This window comes from Paramormyrops kingsleyae, chromosome 6, assembly GCF_048594095.1.
Source record: "Paramormyrops kingsleyae isolate MSU_618 chromosome 6, PKINGS_0.4, whole genome shotgun sequence".
In the NCBI taxonomy this organism is placed as follows: domain Eukaryota; kingdom Metazoa; phylum Chordata; class Actinopteri; order Osteoglossiformes; family Mormyridae; genus Paramormyrops; species Paramormyrops kingsleyae.
This window is the reverse complement of record NC_132802.1, coordinates 24,147,303-24,169,313: the sequence shown is the minus strand read 5'-3', so window position 1 is coordinate 24,169,313 and position 22,011 is coordinate 24,147,303. Positions and strand designations below refer to the sequence as shown.

At 41.1% G+C, this 22,011-nt stretch overlaps 1 protein-coding gene across 1 annotated transcript in view; it reads right to left on the bottom strand.

Moving 5' to 3' along the window:
- gnai2b (guanine nucleotide binding protein (G protein), alpha inhibiting activity polypeptide 2b) overlaps positions 1–22,011 on the bottom strand; it is a 60,121-nt gene that overhangs the window by 17,761 nt on the left and 20,349 nt on the right. The gene's annotated exons all lie outside the window — the stretch shown is intronic.

Here is a 22,011-nt window from a genome sequence, read left to right as displayed (position 1 = left end):
AATAAGAAGCATTTTAATCTCCCAGGATCTTTCGGAAATCTGTGTGTCTGCAATGCGATTTGTGATCTGTATGCCTAACAACCAATTTGCAGAAGGATTTCACAGTGATGCTGAAATAAACAGTGCATATCCTATGTTAAAGTGCCTCTTTATAAGCTATTGTAGCGCAGGCTTTGTATCAGGGACCTGAAGGGGCGGCACTCTGACAGGCACAGCATCTGTTTGCTGCAGTGCTGCATTTATTAATACCTCAGCTTCAGCCTTGGGGCACATGGCTCTGACTTTCCTCCCTACACTGTGAATGCAGTCACCACCACCGTAGGGCACGGATTAAAAACAACAGCACATAGCACACAGCACACACACAGCACACACACACACACACACACACACACACACACACACACACACACACACACACACACACAGAGGTTTGTAAATATATCTTTGTGGAGTCTCTCCATTCATTTCTATGGGGAAAACTCTAATCCCAACATGACGACCTTAACCCCTACCCAGCCCTAACCTTACCCATAAGTAACCAAACAAAATACGAGACCATTTTTACTTTTTGATTGCATACACAGATCTTTATGGGGACATGAAATAACAGGTTTTTGTCACATTGCGGGGGACATTTGGTTCCCACAATGTAATATAAACCTAATCCACCACCCCCCCCCACACACACACACACACACAAAACCTAATGAGGGGATTAGGCCAGTTATCCCAGAAAGACTGTTACTGCACCAAAGGCAGCACAGATTGCATTTCACAACAAACTGGGGTACAAATCTATAGGTTGTGAGCTCCTACACGTTCCCATAATTATAATTATTTGCACTCCAGCAGAGTCAACAACAATCTAGGCATTCGCCATGACAGTGTTCCTCTGATACGGGCTGAAAACTGAACAGGATCTTCCATCCAGACTGGCAGTCACATTGGATTCTATGTACTAAGCACTGGCAAATCCACAGAGTAGAATATCCTTTCCTCCCAAGTTTCCATTCGGTCTCCATGGGAGGCTAGTGACACAGCACTACTGTATAACTGCAAATAACACAACTTGGAAGACAGAGTGTACTACAGGACTGCTTGGGGCTCACATCTTGCTCCAGTTTTTAGTAATTCCCCAAAAAATAAATCAATAAACTCATAAATATGCATTTTTGGACTTTGTACAAGCTTGGACAAACTTTGTAGCATGGAAACACTACATTCTATTGAGAAAAAAGTCTGTTGTTTCATTTTGCTTAACAAAAACACTATGCAATGTACAACAAGCAGAATGTGATGGCGGTGGTGGTGGTGGTGGGGGGGCGGGGCTTAATCAGGTAACAATCCTGTGTGACTCGTTGTTGGTTCTGAGCTGACTGAATACATCCTTCATGACCCCACAGCAAAGAACGTCCAGCTTCCGGCTTGACTGTGGACCCATCCATTCTGTCATAGGTTAGGCCTGTATAATGGCATGAGTCAGATCGGTAAGAAAACTCTTATGCGGATGTGTGGCTATTAATTGCATTTTTTAAAATGCAAAAATAATAAAAGATCCGGCAGACATGGGAGGTACAGGAGAAGAGGCTTAGAATTTTACCAGTGCTGTGTGTTTATATGCATCCCAAAGTATGACAGTGACCATGTAAGAATCCAAACAAATATCAATTCACTAAACAACAACAAATGCTGACTGACTGCTGGGTATTTGATGATAAACAGCCATTATACAGATCTCCTCCCCAAAAACAATATTGCATTTTTCAAATAAATGTCTACCAGTGGTCAGTGAGATACAACATTTAACTATATTCTGACTAATACCCTAATGCTACAGAGATCTTGCCTGCGGTAATGTTTGCAATAAGTGACAAAGTTGATACGCATTTAGGGAGCTGGATGCTGCACAATCAGCTGGACATCTTCTGGTCAACCTCAGAAGGTGTCAGAATAAGTCACGCAATATGTAGAAACTGCATAACAAAAGCTACACACTCGTGCAATGGAAAGGAGTGTCATTAAGTGACCCTGAAGATCCTGTGTACAAACTCCGGCACAGGGAATCTGGCACGTAGCATTTCTGCTGGGAATAACATATATGCTCAGCAAAATAAAGCAGAACCCACAAGATATACGGAGGATTGTATCAGCATGACAGGCTGACAGACCCTATCAAACGACACCAGAGCAACATCTAGAAATCTTAATAGGCTTCTTCTTTTCCATTTTTTCCCAACAGTATCTGGAGGAACAGGATGGACTTCACCCTGTTCTCACCATCACTGCTGGACCACAGTGATCCCAAACTACAGCAGTTTTGGCAACACAGCCCACATTCAGTTTAGTTTACCTTTCCCCCCCCCCTTCATCTGAATGTGAAAATTAAAAAGGGTAAAAGCATAAATCTTTGTCTGTTCATCACAGTAACCTCAGTCTAATTAGCGGATGGATACGCCAAGACAAGAAACAAGTTATTTTTGTGACAGCAATGAGCAAGTGGGGATACACACGAGTGCTGATCTTAGAAAACAGAGTGACTGTGAGCAGTGCAGAGCGGCCCTTCTTTCCTGGACGCTCTGCCTTAGCGACTCGCAGAGCTGAATCGCAGCTGCAGTGAGGGTCTGGGCAGGGAAGAACAAAACCCCATAACCATGAAACTTTTTATTGCTCCAACACAAGTCCCAAAGAAAATGTGTGGAAATTGTTCAGAAGTAGATTTTTTTTCCCTCCTTCTGGCAAACAGTGATATACTGTAGCTATAAACTACATTCCTACCCCCATTACTATTACTGGGAAATGCATCAGTTGGTTAGCAGTTTTTACAAATGTAAAATGATTGGCTTAATATTGTGGTTTAATATTTCACATAGAGCAGAGTTGCAGACTCCTGGGGGGAGTGAGGGGACTCTGCTTCCCTTTGAAACTATGGAGCTCATCCTGCTAAGCAGCTAATAAGCCTATTTTGACTATGGAGCATGCATTCTTTTAGCACGATTCTTCACCTTAAGCTGACTGTCCTAGTAATGTTGCTGAAACTGATGCAGCCCAGGTGCTTACTGATAAATGTTCTTCTGATACCAATCCCATGAAATGAATGCAAATGGAAAAACACGCAAGTGTAAAGTTCAACAGCTAAGCCTCTGCGCCTGTGATCGGAAGGTCGCTGGTTTGAGCCCCAGCCCTGGCAGAATAGCCACCCCTTCATTGGATCTTTGAGCAAGGCCCTTAAACCACCCCCCCCCCCCCCCCCCCCCCGAAATGCCCCTAAGGTGACAGGGTAAGTGGCCTGATTCTGACCCTCAGCTATGTGTGTATGTCTCAGCAAAGACGAGCAGGATGGGATATGTGAGAAGAGGCATTCCTATGTACCTGTACCCATGCTTTGTACAAGTGGCAAATGAAGGATCACTTTACTTCATAACTATGAGAGAAGATTCTCATCAATTCATCTACTGATATAGAATATGCTGAGGTCCCAGTTATATAAATGTCAGAAATAGAAGTGTATGTGGATTGATTCTCAGAAAACATTGGCAAATGATTCAAGCTACAAAATGAGTCTGCCCCCCCACTCCACCCATCATTAAGTACTTGCTCTATACACATCAAATAAACAAACAAAAAAGGTAATCTAAAGATTTGTACCTTGTGAATATATACGTGGAAGAGTTCTGAATCATATATCTCTATCCCAGTTATCACTGTTGGCATTTGAATTCTATGGAAACGTTGAAAGCTAACTGCAAAAACTGAATGTGTTTCCTTATCTATAGTGATACACTGCAAGTTTTCTGTGCAGTGCCAGAATTTGGGTCAGTGTCCAAAATACACTCAGTTTTTAAAAAAAATCTAAACTGAAAAGAAAAAAAATCATGTTCACTGTGTATATATGGATCTCAATGGAGTTCTGAACAGACTTCTGGCTAAAAAGCAAACTTGGCTCCATCAGCGCCATCAATTAATGAAATAAGAGTGACAGCAGGGAAAGAGGGACATTAGATAGCTCTCCAACGCAACAGAAAAAGAGTTTATCAAACATTTTTGCCATCATTGCCATTACAGTTTAAAAGGAAAACATGAGACAGATATAGCAATTATGAACTAACACTCAATATGAAAACCACTACACTGATGCATAACGGTCCTTTAACATTAGGCATGTAATGATACAGCACAACATGATTAATGGCAGTGCGAATTAATTACCTTCTGAATCAGAGAAATAAAATACAAAATTCGAAATGACAAATTATTGTTAGGAAAAATTAATTAATTCCAAAAATATCATGGGAAGACTGAATCGTGAACCCAATATTGGGAATCACACCGAATCATGAGGAATTAAACTAGCTGACTACAAGCTGAAGAGTCTTTATTCATCTTCAGTTTCAGTGTGGAAATAAAACCATTGATTAATCACTGTTCTGGGAGAGAATAAAGAATGTGTCTGCATGTTTATGTGTGCTGAGGCTGAGCTCCTCAACAACTTCTCATGACCTTCATCGAAAACAGGAGACCACAGGTGAACAAAACACAGAATTCTCAATAGGGACATATGGTGGGAGAAAAAAAAAAAAATACTACCTGGGGACAAGCAGTTCTCTAAGGTGAAAGGTTCACTATTAACTAATTCCCAGAAAGCTTTCAAATTGATCCCTTCAGGGAAGTGCAAAATAACAATTTGTTTATCTAGAGTTGAAAGAGTTTATTTTCCAGGTGTTTATGAAATACTCTGAAATCACCATGCTTTTCCTAGTTTTAACAGAAAGGATATTTTTAGATTTCAGTGATCTTGTACAAAAGCAGAAGCAAAGAAATAAATAAGAACTAAGCTCATCAATACAGGATAACTAGTAAACTCTGTTAGTAACCTTCCAACTGCTTAGACTTGAGTGCCACAGCTCCCAGAACTACTACAACGCTAGATTAATCAGATGGTGGTGACGCACCCATCTTGGCTCAGTCACATTTTCAGCCCTGCTAGTAAGCAGGACCATGTCAGCATGGTTACGGCTCGAGTACAGCGTGGAAAAGCGGCAGTTCGTAGAACGGGTCAGGTATGATATGGTTCTTGGTGGCAACGGAAAAGCGTCATTATCGTCTCCCCTCTTTAGATTATCTAACAGGTGAAATTATGTCTCGCGGAAGTTATACTAAAATAAAATGAAATAAAATAAAAACAAATAAATAAATTAAAATGATTGGTTCAAGGAGATAAGTCACATTGTAAAGGAAGTGGGTCCAAGCAAGTAGAGGAGGTGGGACCAATCAATCAGATGTTTTGGTCCCGCCTCCTCTAGCTGCTTGGACCCACCTCCTCTGCAACCTGATTCGTTATAGCTCTCAACCAATCATTGGATCATTGGCTCTGAACCAACCATTCCTTCTGCACTCAGAACATTTTTGTGCAAGTAAAACCCCTACGAGTGAAACACATTCCATCTGATTTGCAATCTCGCCTCATCTTTCTTTCAATCATTCTGTTTTTCTATTTTATGTATCTTAGACTCTAGTTAGATATTTAAAGTACTATAAAGATGATCACTACAGAATCTCATAGTGAACCAGGATTGTACCCCTAGACTTTGAGGGAGCAGATACACGTGATCTTTGATTCTGACAAAAAGAATGTGGAGTCCTTGCCCACCCATCTTGCTTGGCAATTTTGGAATCCACCAAGTAGCTTCTGCTACAACCACTGACAATAACTAGGCCTTTTGATGAACTGTCTCCCCTGCTCTAAGTTGTATATGCAAAAGTGACCTGGTACACTTTGTAACATTATTTATGCCAAAAGCATGGGAACACATGGCTCTCTCACCCAATTCATGTTATATATAGAGTGGGCCATTCACACTTAAGGCACAAAAGGAACAAAGACCTTTTCCTTTTCCTTCCTTCATTTATTCTCTCTCACTAGTCAAACTATGGGCTGTAGCCCACCTCTCGTTCCATTCCTGCACACAGCACTTTGGATCACGGTACCGTCTCACTTATCTTCAGTGAAACAGACCCTCATCGCTACCCAAGAAATCCATGTCATCCATTTGCCCCATAAGGCAGTTTGTGGAGGGGAAGACAATGGCGGCCATTGGTCAACTGCCACAAAGAGCGTACTGTGAACTGCACTGGCTGAGGGGACAGACTCTCTCTGTTTACTGTCATTTTGGGCACAACAATAACATCTAAACTAGGTCCAGAATTGCTTTCTGGCAATTAGCAAAACAGTACCTCCCTTATTCACTGTTAATCTCTTAGACCAGGGTGAGAGCAAGAAAGTGCAGAGAGGGAAGAGAAAGTGTAGGGGGACAGGGGTTAGAGAAATTAAATATTTTTCTGTGCCATGGTAACTAGCCAAATTCTCCATACCACCCCACCCTTCAGTTATATCGCATGCTATGATGAAGTCTACACTACACTCGCACACACACACACTTGTGCACACACACATGCACACACACACACACACACACACACTTACACACACGCACTAAAGCGCTTTTGCCTCAAACCGCTAAGCTCCACAGTATTTCACCCTTATGCCTGTTACATCAACAAAGCAGCCTTTTGTAGATCCACTCTAATTAGATGCATTCAGGGGCACTGTTGCAATTTCCTTCAATTTCCCTTAATAATGGGACAAACTCCTTTTACTTGCCTGATGTGTGATGAGTTTGAGAGAATTGATCCAAACAGTGCAGTCATGCTCATAATGTTCCCAAGGAGCTTTAAGAGATTATTACTCATTGCTACTTCACTGGGTTGATTGAGATGTGAGATGCCAACTTTAAGGTCATGGTTGCTGCTTAAACCATGACAGAAACTCAGCTACTGCACCCTTGGGCGAAGCATTTAAACTGGGTTATTCCAGGAAAATATAAAATAAAAAATGTAAAAATACAAAAAAATATGCTGCTTTGCAATACAGAACCATTAGTTCTGCTCAGTAAAATGTGTTCCCTTGTTGTAATTTATGAAAAAGAATTAAAGACTTTGTCAAGCCACGTGACTTACAAGCATGCCTGACATTCATTTAAATACCAACAATGGATCACGCTGGCCCGCTGACACAGTTTCTTCAAACAACAATATCTCTTGCATTCGTGTCATCTGGTGACAATAATGGCTAGCCTGTGACAGTGACGGACGGGGCTCACAGCACGTACGCCCTCGTAAAGCCCAAAGTAATTCCATGCTTCTGTTTTCTCATTTGACAGTAAAGGCAGATGATGTTGCAGCCACTGAAAGTGATACCACACAAAGATGTCGCGTTATACTACATTTTACAGCAGAGAAAGTGCAATGCAGTGGTTAAGTTGGTTAAGACTCTGTACTTTGAATAAAAAAAAATAGGCATTCAAATCCCAGTAGGACCTGCCATCTTGGAATACAGCACAGACTAACCAAGGTAAAATAAGGTAAAAACAATTATAAGGTCATCTCGCTATTCAATGAGACTACACCATTTCCTCACAAAATAGTTGGCTAATATCCCAACGACAGCACTTTGCACAGGATGCAGGTGACATAAAAAAAGACTGTATATGTATCCCACACACAAATATACAAGGCAGTCAAATAAGAATATAGCATTTCCTCACTCCCTTATAACAAAAATACTCAACACCTGACCGTCAGGGCACCAGACAAAGGAGGTGGTGATCAGGAAACAAAGTTCTGAAGTTAATGACCATGTATAGTAATGTCACAAGTATTTATGAGAGCAAAAAAAAAAAGCAGCTTCCAGTCATCCTGTTAAACAAAGATTCCTGCAGCTGCAGGATGATCATTTCTTTCAAACCACAATGACATGGAAGGTTCCCAGACATTTTTCTTTCCTCAAAGCGGATGCCGTACTCCCCACATTCTTATTACACATTCGCAAAAAGCAAACTAACTTAATATGACCCAATTTTGACTTATCACACATACTGCATGTCGGTCGATAAATTCTGATGCAAAGCCGCTACGCTGGCAATGAGTTACCTATAAGATAAGCATGAAATAACCAGCCACTTTAAGGCTGACTGCAGGTAAGCAGGGAGAATTCTGGGAAGATATTTCACAGCATATCCCTGCCAGGACCGGAGGCTGACAGCGGCTTTAAAAAGGCAACGTAATAAAATGTATGACCGCCAGCGGCAAAATTTCCTTCACCTGCTCCCTCCAGAAAAAGGAACATTGTTACGGTGATATTAAAAAATGACAGGTGCCACTGTGTTTCAGAAACCATATATGACACTGAAAATGTTTCATACACTGCCAGTAAGTACTCAACCAGTGTACCCAGCTATATGAATGGGTAGAATTATGCAAGCAGTCATCCATCCACCAGTCACTTATTATGGACAGGATCATAAGCAGCTTGGAGCAGATCCCAAGCAACACAAGGTAGAAGGTAGGGAAATACCTCAAACACCATTTTGTCGCAGGGAACACACAACTCATATGCTGGGACGAATTTAGTCAGCCAACACAGGCTGAATTTGCAATCTTTACACATACATACAGAATATTCTGTAGGATTTAACCCGTATTCCTGCATTTGTGATACGGCAATGCTACCCACCGAGTCACTGTCTCTCCCACCTAAAACTGCGCAATTATAGTATGATAGTTACATTAATACTGTTTGCTTACCAGCTAAACCAAGCTAACAGCTGTTTAACGTAATTGGTTACATTTACATTTTCAACAACAAAATGGATGATCCTGCAATTACGAAAGATTATGGTTTCGAAAAATCATTAATTAGATCTTTAATCACCCTTGAAAAGACTTCATCAATATGGATTTAATTTAGGCCCTGCAAAATGAAGCAATGCCAAGTGCCTCAGCTGACATCTCAGCAGTCTCTGCTCTCAAACATCTACTCAATTTGTCTAAAATCAGAGCACCAAAAGTTGTGTGTCCCTGCTGCCTTCCTCGCGTTATGTTTCTGAAAACCAGCTTTAATCATGCCATTTGTCTCGATGTGGGTGTGGCTCCTTTCAGGAAAAATTTTGATTTGATTAAGTAAGCGCCACTTTGGCAAGTTATTAAAAAGGATGACAGTTCTCTGGCCATTCTTGAATGCTCTCAAGATGACCTGGTTTTGCCACAGGCCTGATCTGGAGTAATTCAGCAGATGCAGTGGGAAAAGGCACAAAGAGTGGATGTGTGCGTGTATATGACACAGCCAAGGAAAAGCTTTTATTTTGCCTCAATTTATCTGCTATTTACCGACTATTTTAACAACTAGAAGTTCAAATGACAATAACAGATGGCCGCTAGGAAGAAAGAAAAAAAAAACAGAACAGAAACTAGACTTGCAGAGTCGAAAAATACGCTCCTGAAAATCACCTTACAGATGATTGCCCTGGGGAGAGGAATCTACCTTGTTAATAGGTTCATTATGCAATGATCTTATCTCAGGAGAGAGTTGGGAGCACAGAGTGTGGTCTCCTGAGCCAGATCGGCAGTCACAGTGTGGGGCTCGGAAAAAGAATCTGCCCTCCCAGAAGATCTTCTGCTCCCTGTGGCCTCCAGGCTCCAGTTCTGGGCCGTCCCCGTCTTGCCGTGCTGGGAGCCAGTTAGCGCAATTAACAGCCACTGTTTCTCTAGGGCATGCAGCGGAAGGAATAGTGCAGTTCAACAAAGCCATCAGGCACCTGCCTCTGCCTACTGGTGCATGTGGCCCGCTGGGGAAGGAATGGCTGCATCGCTGTGCAGATTGCCAACACTTCTTCAACAAAGGAGCCCAGACGAAACAGACAAATTTTATCCTCAGCATTTGTCAGCAAGCAATGCAATCATGCTGCCCATATTCATACTTCACGGGAGTAAAAACTGAGGGCGTATTCACAACAATGGTCTGTTGCTCCGATTCAAATGAGCTTATGTGTTAGTAAATTGGAAGCGTTTTGGTTTGTTTTCACACAGAGAAAAATCCAAGCGAATCAAAATGCACCACTACTAACCATGTGAGAACGTTCACACCGCTTATTGGTCAGATGTGTCTGTGGCATGAGCAACAAAGTAAATATAGGAAGAACACTGTGGTAATTATCTGGGCAATATACCAGGCTACATCACACCAGGAGAATGATGAAATACACTTTGAGGGCATGTCTTGAAGATGGTGTACTGACTCAGATTTTGTGAAGATGTGCTGCCTTCAGATGACCGAGCAAAAGATGGATCCCTAATACCGAGCATGTCCGAAATGCTGGCGGGATCAGGTCGAGGTCAAATCGCGTACCCACCACAAACAGACCGCCCTAGAGCACATTTGGGACAGGACCAGACCACCACTTGTGTCTTGTGCGGTTGTCTTGATCAGCAACAGAGTTTGTTTACGGTGTTCACACCTGCCAAACAAATGGTATCAAGGGGGAAAACCAGAGTCCGATTTATCAGGAGTAAATACGACAAAATGTAACATAAATAATTCTACACTTAAATACAGGCTGATTTTCATAAGAAAAATCAGTACAATTGCAAATGCTCTTAGGGCTTCAGATAAAAGCTGAACCAGAGGTTTTACATAATGAGTCCTTGTTTTATACCCTAGTGCTCAAAAGTTTTCGAACTCGACGGTGTTTATGGAGTCGCCATGTCACAGGATGCTGACAGTGCCCTCAATTATTCAACTTACAATGAATATGCTTTTGGGCTTATATTTATAGCGAAACAATAAAGTACAACACCAACACAAAACACAAACACACACACACACACAAATGCTGATTATTTACTAAAATATTATATATGCAAACTGATGTGTTCAGATGCTTAATCTATTTTTATTAAGTACAAAAAAGCTTGGACATTAATGGAAAATGTTATGCTTAAAAACAAGAATAACATGGAAGTTAGCTAAATACCCTTCATTACCAACAAAGACTTTGACTTTTTAATACTTACCAATGGATCCAAATCTGAAACTTGCAGGTTGTCTTATAAATAGACTTTACAGAAGATTTCACTTTTGTGGCAATTCATCAGTACAAGATGCCACATATTTTTGATCAAGCATTGTAGTCTGAAGACTTTATGCAGGAAACTAAAACTGTCCTGACATTCCATAAAGCAAATGAATAAAACACTTACTAACTCCTAGAACAAAATCACTTGTATGGGCTTCCTATAGTCTGTCTCTATATCAAAAAAGGAAACAGATAATAGGTCCTAGCAAACACATAAAGGAGAAGAATGGAAAACGAAGTGACATCATCACTCTTTTCCCCCCAATGCATAACACTGTCAGCTACATTACATTATATTATATTACATTATATTATGCGCTACATACTCCTATGCCACTCCATCGTTCTTCCATGTTCAGTGTTGTTCTATAGTGCAATATATTTTTTTGTACATAGCAGATATATATTTTGTATATCCCTGTATATAGTATAGTATAGTATAGTATAGTATAGTATAGTACTATATCTAATCTTTTTCTACAGTTTTTTCTAGCAATATTTAATTGGAGAAATTACAATAAGCATTTCACTGCAGGTTGTACTATGTATGATGATGCTCGTGACAAATAAAATTTGAATCAGAATTTGAATAATGTCTGAACCAAAGGATAGAAGTTGAAGGAAACTGAACTCTAAAATCAAACACAGAGTCAGTACAATTTCCAAGGAGGGCTAACTTTCATACAAAATTAATACCTCCCATAGAAGCCTCACTACTAAAACAGTTGAGTAACCAGTAAGTGCCTGAAAGGGAAGGAGACATAGCTACACAGAGAGTAATGACACTAGGCCATCCTTACCATGCCTGAGCATGTTTGGCCCCCAAAGTCCAGTTTGTTTGACTAGTGCGATCGCTTGGCACCGTGCCCATGCACAGTACGTTGAACCGTGCCCAGACCTGCTAGAAGAGGCGGACCAGAGCATGGTTCAGTAGAAGTGTGATTGGCTAACTGAGCCTTAGCACAGAACACGGACATGACATCACTGGTGTGACTGGCACATGCATGCATACATGTAAACTACACGCAAACAGTACCTTAAAGGAATGGACTAGGTAGGCTGTACACATCATATACATATATATACATGTATATACAAATACATATATATACACATATATATATACATATATATATATAGTCACATCAAGATGTTATTTTCTACATTTTAAAAAGAACCGAATTCACTTAGTTTGAACCGGTCCCTTTGACTAATATTTTTCACCATATTTTAGAAAAAGCCCCAATTTCAATAGCATGTGGGACCTGCCACTCTATTCATTTTTTCCAAGACGGAACTTCAGTTCAGACATATGTTACAGGAGCTAGGATGGGATGTGGAAATTTGACTTTTGAAAGCAACGCCATCTTGCACTGAACTCAAAGTATACAACTTTACAATGTTGCTAAATGGAAAAAGCAATTTTGGTTAATAGTAGCAATACATCTTGCACTGGCAAAGTGCCACTGCATCTTAATTGTTGAGGAAATGCTGATTCTACCAGCCTTAAGAGTGATTGTTTCCTGTACCCCAGCCCAGACCACCCAACGCCTATTGACACTGCAGATATTTGAAAAACGTAATTCCATTACCACTATGAAATCAGACAGACAATCCTCATTTGATTTGAACAGAGACGTAACAATCTATAGCCAAAAAAGAAAGTTAAAAGTACAATGACTGTTAAGCTGTTAAGCTAATACTTTTACCTGAGGCCTCTTAAAATCAGTACCTGCTCATTCCCATTTTATTTACTTGAACAGCTTTATTAACTTTATGAGCCTTTACTTTACTTTATTTTACTTATGAGTCTTGGCATTTGAAACCCAAAGATTGTATGTACTAATCTGTTTTTTAATCATTTCTGCCAAAGGCTTACCTCCACAAATAAATAAATCAAAAACAAACATAACATGCCGATTACATTGTAGTTTTAGTGGCCACAAATAAGACCATTTATATCCAATCCATATAGCCCAGTGATGACCTATACCAGATGATCCCAAATTTTATTTATTCAATGTGCCTGACAAACCAAATGAAAGCTTAAAGATCCCCATTTTCTGCTACATCTTGCCGGATATGTGACGAGCATCAGTCGAACAAGCAGCCGTGTTGGAGCAACAAGCCTTATCCATGGTTATGCAGAGCCACGCTTGATGCACTGAATGTTGTGACACATTACTCCTGTGACATCATTAAAATTATCTGCGATGTGCGTCACAGAAGCCCTTCTGGTGGCTTGCATCAAAGGGAACAGCCTTTGTTCACGCCGTACATCAACCTAATCTTGGCTGCCCAACACTATTTGCGGTTTATGGATTTTTGCTCTCTGGATCACTGTCTGCAAGTACTCACCACCACTGACCAGGACCACCCTACTCACCACCACTGACCAGGACCACCATACTCACCACCACTGACCAGGACCACCCTACAAATGTTGTTTCAGAGACGCTCTAACCCAGTCATCTGGCCATAATGAATTAGCCCTTATCAAAGTCCTCAGATCTTTACCTTGTCCATTTCCTGTTTTCAACACATCAACTATGCATACCAAATGCGAGCTTACAGTCTTATACATCCCACACCTTGACATGTGCCATTGTTAAAAGACAAATCAATGTTTGCTTCACACAGGGGTGGTAAATGTTTTGGGCTCATCTTTCTATGTAAGTGAAGGAAAGGTTACCACTACAGAAGTTCCCAAAAAGATTAAAGCTAGGGTACGAGCAAAGGCTGTTAGCCTGCCAAAGAACCCAGAATAGATGGGACTGACAGAACCAGAATGGCCAAGAGAAACCCCCATGCTGGGCATGGATGTGGAAAAATTGTGTTTTGAAGAAGGCATATCCCAAGCAGATACAGATAAGACATATCAAGAAGTTTATCTGAACTGCTAATCAAAGAGTCAGCTATTAAAGGACAAATCATTCACCCTATTCACCCTAATCCTCTCCCCCAATGCCTTAAATTAGATCCTTTATTTTTAACCTGTATACATGTATGAGTTTGCTTTCGTCTCTGAAAACGAGCACCGCTACAGAATGGATGCCAAGATTTAATTCAACTCCCCCACCCCCAAACCCTCCCCATTCAACAGCTATTACTGTCACCCCCAACGACTACCTATCGCCACCCACCCCCCAGACTTTACGTAGCTCCCACTGTAAAAAAAAAATGTTGGACACTCCTGTTCTAAGAGATAATTCACCATGACGACAACAGCATTCTTGCCCAGAAATCAGCCTACACAGTGAACTAGACATTCATGCACAAAAAAAAAAACTGTGCCAAGCCCATAAACAGGTTAAAGGTCATCCTCCTTTTACTTCTCAGAAGTGCTGAGGCTGCCAGTATTTACAACAGTTAGGACAAGAGCTCGCTACAGCGTCATTATACAGATGGGCTTTAAGATGTCAAATTCTTCTTTACCCGTTTTTTAAATTAAGAGCATACTTAACATAAGAGAGTGGTTAATGTACAGCTGTTGAAAAACGGCAAGTAATTTATCAATCATGGCTTCCTAAACTAATATCAACCTTCCTCACTGGCTCAGCCAAGATCTAAGAGCCACAGAGCCAGCGGAATGGCAAATCCGAGATGTACAGCAACACACTTTCTCCATTTCACCTTGCGACACCCCATATCATGAACACAGGCAAGCATGAGCCTATTCTTCCGGCATGGTGACAGAACACATAACAATCAGCTTTGGCTATCTGTGGGCACACTAAGTGGGATATTTTTAGCCTGCCAGCCACACCTGCGCTTGTTGCCAGTGGCCTGAGTTAGGGGTATGGGGAACCAATTAATCCAAAATACGCTGAACTATCAAGCCTTGATGGACGACCAAGACACACTCAAAAACCGCAGATTACAGTGAACTGAGATTACACGTCCACAAAGCTGCCGGAAAGGAAATAAAAGTTCGAAGAAATGCAGAGTTCATTCAGAGAAAGACAACAATTCAGAGTGAATGACAGACTGGGTGAGGCATGAGTGGCATGAAATCATAAACCATTGTTTATCCTTGGGGAAAAATGAAATTTAATCCTGACATCATCCATTCAACTGTTGGGAGTCAGTGGCTATTGCAAAAAAATAAAATAAATTTCATGAAAAGTTCTGAATATTAAAGACGCTGAGCATACAGCAGGTATAATCACAATTATTTATCAAGCAGATGCATTTGTCCCAAAGGATGTACAAGGGAGGCAGATAATACATTACAGGCATGCAGCTGTCAAGGAGCCAACTTAGGTATAATTTGTTAACATTACAAGATGTCATATCTAAGCACAAAACATAGTTATTCTAGGTCAGGCAGAGACACTGCAATTATTTGTTTAGCAGAAGAAAACTCCCTCCCTTACAGAGTACTCGGTTTCTGCCGGGTTACAGGAAAACTTGTATCCAGTCTTGCCTTCTGCCTTCTTCACATGATGCGAAATGGTTCTGGGTCACAAAAGGCAGAGACCCAAAGAAACAGCTTTCACCTCTAAATGAGCAGCCACAGAACAACAACTTGAATGGAAAAAGAGGCCCAGCTTAAAATCACAGAATATTTCACATACACAGGTCTTTGACAGTCTAATTTTGAAAAAGGAGCTCTTTGCCTATTAATAGTCTTCTAAATTATAACAGGATGATTCCAGTGACCTAAAATTTATAACATCTTTTTCAGGTTCTTTGCTTCACGTTCCTTCCATTTTCCTGTAATCTTTAGGCACCGACAAGCCATTAAGACAATTTCAGAGACAGGCTGACAAGCCGTTTTACCGTGATGTAAGAGGTGATGCGTAAGATGCCTAATTCCAAGCAAACAAGGTAATCAAATGAGAAACACAAGACCCAAGACCTGCCATTTCCAGAAACTGCCACATCAGATAAACCTCTGACCGTAGCAGCTACCATGAAATGGCAGCCATGCCATTTTTAAACAGGACACTATTTAATTTCAAGGTGGTGGTGAGACCAGCGTACAGCAGTGAGCACTGAGGTCCTGTCTAAGCTAGACGCTGACAGCGATAAAAGACTGAACATGAGTACAAGGGGGTCAAAGTGCCACCAATCAGATGATTAAAGCGAGGCAGCGGAGAAGGGCTTAATTACATCTCCTCACTCTCCCTCCATCTCTATAGATTATTCCATTTTTCAGAGGAGAGGCAACTTGTGGATTCACTGGGGCTGCCAGCACAGCAGCTCAGGCAGCCAGCCAATCAAAAGCTACCCTGCTCAAGCCTTTGTGGCACTCTCTCTTACCTCATCACTACACTGCCCAAAGGGTCTCATCTCCTAAAACATATTTTGGCTGTTCTGGCTGAAGACAAATCTGTTGAAATCTGTTGTGACTAATTACTCCAGTTGTCAAAATTTGGTTTCATCATTCTGGTTCTCCTGCATCACAAAGGTAGAGTTCATGCAACGATCACCTGACCTGTGAACATTTTAGTAACACAAAGACATGATTAGATTCAGGGGCTTCACTTACGCAATTCAAATGTACAAAAGAAGACAGCAGTGCAATTTGGGGGATATTCTGGGCCTTTAGAATGTCTTAACCAAACCAGCTGGGATGAGGAACGACATTAAAATGATCCAATCATGTGCATGAGAGCAAACACAAATATATTATCTCCCCTTTCTCACATGTCTAGGGTTCCATGACCCTGAAAACAAAGAATACAGAAGCAGGGATGCAACATTTACTCAAACGTAGAGGAAGCTTGAATACGGAGGCATTCCAAGACTAGCAGTTCTGTTCCCTAAACATATCAAGTAAAATTTACTAACGTATTATGCATTATTAATAATTTGAAAATATTCCATCTCACTGATACACACAGATGATACTATTCAAAACGTCTTCTCTCCATAAGTTGTGTTTCTCAGTTGGGCGAGAGCAATTATCCCAGATGGCAGCGCATAATTACGGAGGGAGAAACTCATAATGGGTGATGAGAATCTGTCCCCTGGCCGCATTACTTCCAGGAGTGACATGCAGTAGATACAGGCCAGGGACTCGAGCCGGACACTTTGTGCTATTATAGCAGCATTCCATTAGGCCCCGTTGTTTCGTAAGCATCAGCCTTACGACGTGCAGTAATGCTGAGCGGTTAAAGGTCAGCGGCTCCGTCCCAAGAAGCATATGACCTGCTGGAAGTAGCTATCGAGTCAAACCGAAGTCACTGCCACCCAAATAGCTCGTTTAGATCCTACACAACTTTTATGTTCTTTCTCACATTTGATTATCCCTCCTTAGAGGCAGTTTTGAAAACGTACCATTTCTAGAGTTGGATTTTATTATTTTAATTGCTCAAATTAGGGCAAAGCTTTACTGACTCTACTAGTGCCTCTGCCTTCCTCACTGTTAGCATAAAGCAGCAAACTGCAGCAAAGGAATGAAAAGCCAGTAGGGGTACAGCTGTGTGTGCGTGTGTGTTTTTCCTAAATATTTGAAAAAATGAGAAACTTTCAGGATAATCTCAATCTTTCAAGCTATTATGCAACACTTGTGGAAGAGAGCATTTATCGCGAGCTACCAACAGGAATCCAGTCGTCCAAAACAAGGGCCATCCAATCAGAGACAGAGACACAGTCTGTCATGGAATAAACAGAATGATTTGCTACATTGATTCCAGGGTTCCTCAAAAGACAGTATAAAAAAGCGTCTTTATATAAACAAACAAATAATGCCACACTACATTACATATCCTTGTGTTGTGTTCTGCTTATCACCAGTCGAAAGTAGCCCATAAAAGAATACCAGTCTATTTTTTCCCCACCAAACTGTGTGCTGAATTTACACATCCTAAAGGGGAATGTAAATCTTATTAGCGGGAAATCAATATATATTGAGTAATCTGGGAGAGGGTTCCGTGGAGTGCTTGACAAATTGCCATGTCATGTGGGAACCTTAAAGAAAAATTTGCCAGCTGTATGGCAGACAGGACAATAACTCCTAGTCATATTGCTATGGCAACCCTTCACTCTCAGAGCACAGGAAATGAAAAGACGACAATCGGAGAGATTGGGTCTGGGGTCTACGAGTAAATTATACACTGAAGCATACAAACACACACACACATACACACACAAAATGTCACTGCATGGTGACCATGGAGTACAGAGGACAAACTGGATTGTAACGGCTGGTCATACTGAAAAATAATTCACACTTGGATTGTACCTAAAGACATTCAGAAATTCTGCAAGTGGCATCTGCCAACAATAATCAATGCATTTAGGTCGGCTTCCCAACACCGTTAAACAAATGACGCTTTGAAAGGATTCCTGCTTAATCTGCTGTATGACACCAGCACTGCTGACCTGTGAGGACAGTGACAGACAGATTTCTATACCGGCTAAATCCCGTTACAGCTTTCATTGCAAAGTATAATTAAAAGTAGGCAAGTACAGTAAAATTATATACTGATAGATTTGTTTTAGTCTAGGGAATTAGGTATCGCTGAATAATTAGAAGAGGAAGATTTAAGTTTACTCTTTCACTGCAATATACAGTGGTGGCAAGTTCTGTGATAAGGCATCAAGTTACCCTATGGCAGGGAGCTTTTCTTACTTAATTGTGAATATGCCATGAAGACATTTGCTTTAATGGATGGTTGGTTTCAGAAACCTTCTCCCTTGAGGTAGACATTTCCTTGTCAGCCCGGTGCTCTGAAAGGGGCAACTGCAAGCCATTTAGTCTCATCTCAGAGCCACACGGAGGCGGCCAGGTGACATCTCCATGGCCTGAATGCAGGACCACAGGCGTAGTAGCTCGCCGGAGATTGACATAGCCGTTAAGCATATTAATAACGACATTAAGTATTCGCGAGTGTCAGCTACTCATCTGTGAGGCGCTTTCATTATCACCTCCTGTTGCCAGAGGAGAACGTGACGAAAGGCTTTTAAATTCTGATAGTTCACATGCGCTCATAAACCTTGCAGTTACTGAGGAATTTAAACGGGAATTTGCAAATAACACAACATCCCAAGTTTGTGTGATTAATGCACACTGTAGAAATCTGAAACAATTTTACTAGCCTACATTTTTAAACACAAAGTAAAGCATTCACGTGCATACAACAGAAGATTGCATCTCAAAATACTAACCATCTCAAACTGTAGCGAGGCAAGGCTGCTATAAGGTTCAAAGCAGTGGCAGGAAAGCTGTGGTTGTCAGGTCACTGGCAGAGTGGAGAACTAAGGCACAGGAAGAACACGGTTTTGCCCCTCCCCCCCCAAATCACCTCTCCATCGAGTTGTTCTCTCCCTTTAGTCATCTCCAGCAGCTAGCTGGACTGACAGCTCTAATAAGATGTCCAAAGCTTACGCTGCATTCAGCAGGATAGAAGGGGGAATTTACGGAAGAAAAGAGGGACCTCTTCCACACCAAAAAGGTCGTCAGCATATGCTGAAGCACAATAGGTCAAAACACCCTGAATCAAAACCAGAGACCAGACAGCAGAGGTTCAGGAAGAGAGGCTTACAGGCTGAATGGAACTGTTGTTGCAATACCAAAAGGGCTTCTCTCAAATTAGGTTTTAAAGTATAAAATCACAGGCTGATCCTGCTATTGCAATATTTCTATAGCACACTGCAGAAGCCTAGCTTTCAGTTTCACGTCCAGTAGAATCACCAATGCAGGCAGGAAATCCACAAAGGAGTCCTGCAAGAACCCCAATCTTCTTTTGATTTCACAGTCACTTTGCTTTTAAATGCAGCTGACCCTGACAGACAGATGTTATATTTGGTTCTTAAACCGAAGCCCGTCGTGTCACGACTGTAACCAAAGGAAAAACAATGCTGGCACAATATTCCTTATGTCATGTAGCATCAAGGGTGGAAGCAGTTCATTGTGTATTTGGCAGATGTGATGGCAAATATCATACACTGAGGAAATGTAGAAGAGGGGAGATATTTATAGGGGAGGTAACAAAGAACTTGAGTTCCTTTGCTGGCACAAAATACATTAGGGACTGGGAATCAGAGGGGAAAAGGAGAGATCACAAAATCTCGATCAGATCGCAAAAGTACTTAAAAAAATTCAGAAAATTGTATTAAACTGACAAAAGAAAAACGTATGTTTTCTAAATAATTTAAATCAAATGAAATTAATCATTGCAACGTTCAGTCCCAATTGATATGAATGATTTCTGAAACATTTGTGCTTACAGGTTTGGTTTAAATCAAACAGCAGCTGTTAATCCCAAAAAAACAGCAAATCCCCCATTAGGCACAGATAAGTTAACATGCCTGGTACATCTGAAACCCGGCCAACTCTAGCTGCAGGCAGAATAGGCGGTTGCCTAAAGCCAGAAAACTGAGGATTTGAGGATGTTGGAAGAGGTGAAATGGTCGTTTTTCTTAGTTGCGGAGCCTCCTAAGTTAAGCTTTGCCTAGGACCTCTGAAAAGGTGAAGCCCTGTTTGAAACCATTAACGGAGCCTATCTAATGGATCTATGTTGCATAGAATATTCCCATTTAACTCAGAGGGGTTTATTATTACTAAAGATTTGCAATAACTGAGATATTTTGCTGCTGCTTCTCTCAAAATGTACACAAGCCATCTAACATGCATTATTAAATTGTTGTTCATCTCTAAATCTCGCTAAACAAAGCACGGCAAGTGATTATATAGCTACAGGATGTCTTCCTAACATCTAGGATAAAAACTAATTACTTTTGCCTTTAATGAAATGAAAGACTTCCTTGTAGGCAAGCAAACTGCAAAAAGGTATCATAAAGCCAGAGATAAGGACTATAAATGCCAGTAGAAACCACTGTAACAGAAGACCTTTAACCAGGATGGTTAGTATCACCGCAGGCTGTTTGAGTCTTTGATAACTAAGGAATATCTATTCTTCTTTCTTTACCCCAAACTTAATTAAATCAGAAGGTCCCAACTATTCCTGTTAGACCCCTAAGCACAGCTCTGACACTGTACAGTGGACTGGGAATAATCTCTTCCCCCTCCCTTTCCAAATAGAGGCAAGCTGCCATTATAGTTTGCTGCATCACGTCATGAAAGCACTAACGTTACGTTATGCAAGTCAACAGTAACAGTAGATGTGTCCCTAGGGGCGGGTGTGGTGCAGATATTGATGTTGCAGACTTCTGCAGACCAGAAGAACTTTCCAATGGCTGATAAAGGGTACATTGTTCTATACAACCGTTTTAGTGCTTGTTTTTATATATCAATTTTTAAATCTGTTTATGTGACTGTTTGCAAACTTGCGTCAAAACAAATCAAATATTTTTGTTACTAGCTAGTAGCAGCATATAAATAAAACTGAGAAACACAGAGCAACATGTCATGTTAGCGATACCCAGAGGCAACGTTTTCAGCCACTTCCGTGATAATATGGGCACTTTGGCTTCAACCTATCTAAGCCATTTCAATAAGCAGCTGCTGAGCAGATAGCGGCTCTCCCTCACTACTGCCCTTGGCTTTGAATCCCAAACAACCTTCATTTAAATTCCAGGCTTGCTCTCCTTCTCCCTCCCCCCTCCCTGAGACAGACAGACACACACACACACACACACACACACACACACACACACACACACACAATGAACTTAGATGAACTTGGATGGGAAAAAAAAAAAACCAAACTGCCGCCTGTCTACCCTTCATAAACATTAAAAGAAGTGATCATCTTCCCAAACCTACTTCAACTTGTTTGTGTTTTGGCAGTAATTATGATCTTGAACACACACCTAGATAGAAAACTTTGCCAACAATAACAGGAAAACTTGTTCCCTTTCCATTCAGACATTTCATCCATAAAATGACCCAAATAACTTGCTAAATAATGACTTCAGCCATTAACTCACTGGAAACTGGAAACTTTTCAGAACGGCTATGCAGTGGGGAGAGACTGGCACCAGAAGCAGAAGACCTCTCCAGTCATCGGTAGGGAGGCTGTAGCACTCAGGCTAGCAGGAGAGACCAACCCATGACCTTGTCTCACCCACACGCATCTCAGCCAGAGCTGGTGAGGCCGCATTCGACTCTTGAGCTCCTTTTCATTAA